This window comes from Atta colombica, unplaced genomic scaffold, assembly GCF_001594045.1.
Source record: "Atta colombica isolate Treedump-2 unplaced genomic scaffold, Acol1.0 scaffold257, whole genome shotgun sequence".
NCBI classification, from domain to species: domain Eukaryota; kingdom Metazoa; phylum Arthropoda; class Insecta; order Hymenoptera; family Formicidae; genus Atta; species Atta colombica.
Window position 1 is genome coordinate 204,415 of NW_017259356.1, and position 1,599 is coordinate 206,013.

The 1,599-nt window shown below is 40.5% G+C and overlaps 1 protein-coding gene across 5 annotated transcripts in view; it reads left to right on the top strand.

The window, feature by feature from the left end:
* LOC108689105 (CUGBP Elav-like family member 4) overlaps positions 1-1,599 on the top strand; it is a 672,688-nt gene that overhangs the window by 29,606 nt on the left and 641,483 nt on the right. The window lies entirely within an intron of this gene.

The following is a 1,599-nucleotide window of genomic DNA, read 5'->3' on the forward strand; positions in this document are numbered from 1 at the left end:
AAGACAAAAGATTAATATTAAAAAAAATAACATCGAGATTTATTAAAACTTGTTGAATTAAATAAATTGTTTTTATTAAAACCATATATTCAATTTAACAATTTATTTTATTTTTTTATAATAGAAAAAGATGAGCGTAAATAAAAGAAGATATGTACACTCAATTTAGAGTCCGTTGTTTTTACACAGACAAAGGTGTACAGAAGTCAAGCGCATATATCGTAGATTCGGTGTAGCGTTTAGCGCATGTTCACACGGATGAGTGAACAGGAAAGCCTTTATGGCAAACGAAGAATCGGAGTAGATGGCGGGGAAAGAGCGAACAGGTAGAGATGGCATAGGAAACGACGGAAGTGGCCACGCAAAGAGGAAAGGGATGGGCGCGGGGTTGTATAGAGCGAGGGTTGTTATTACAGATTGCGTGGGGCGAGGATTGCCGAGTGCAATACTCGGGCGATGGAACTGAACGAGAACCACCATCATGTAGACCCGCACTGCTCTTTCGGTCGCTGATGCAGGACTCTCAATAACAAAAATCTATACGGTTTCATTTGTCTGCTAGGCACGACTTTATTTTGCGAATCGCCGAGGAGTTCGGCGACCGGGCTCGACACACTGTGGGCGAAATCGGTAATCCGAACGGACAAAAGCCCGAAAATAAAATTTCATGCCGCGATGAAAAATTCTCGGGCTAACCTTGCTGGCGCCCGCGCGTGGCCGCGCCGAATATCTAGAATTTTATGATGCGACTCCCAATCAATAGAATAAAATGGCGTGTATAAATTCTCATTGGTGGAAACTGCATTTCCAGTTCTGTATGTGCGCATAACGCAGTGCATGTAGTTCTCCGAATATTTTTATTACAACAAATTGCCATGTGACGTAGCGTATGTTTCGACAACTGTTACAAACATGATGACACTCGTGTTAGATGCATGTCCAAATAAAAAGGAGGATTTATATGGAAAAATACGGTTTGCCAAAAAAAAAAAAAAAATAGTATATTGCGATAAAGCTTACTGTGTAGCGTGAAAAATATTTTTCTCTTTCTCTCTTTTTTTTTTTAAATTGAATATTCCATAGTGTTCGTATAGTCAATACCTTTTGCCGTTTTACAAACATATGGTACTAGGGCGAATTATTGAATAACTATCTCTCGATGATTTTTAATACTCGATAGTCCTTTCTTTGGCGAATGCGTGATCGGGTTAAACGCGCAATCGTGCTACAATCGAATCGTTAGCCTGGCCGTTAATGAACACCAACTGACGTCGCTCGTATTTTATTTAATAGCCGAAATGGCAGACGCTGCAGGCAGTCGAACTGCGTTTTGTAACAAACAACAATGGGCGAGGCACGGTTCGGAACGACGCATCGAACGATAGGTGCGTAATGTGGGCGCGGATTATTGCATTCTGTATGTGCTGCAGTTGCTGTCGCGGTACAATATAAAACGCCTCTGTAATTAATTAAATAATTAATGGATTACACTGTCCACAGTGACAGCTACGAACATTGTGACTCTAAATTGAAACACGGATGCGGTTTACTCTTCCAAGGAAATTATCCGGTCGCTTCGAAAGTGCATATATATATATA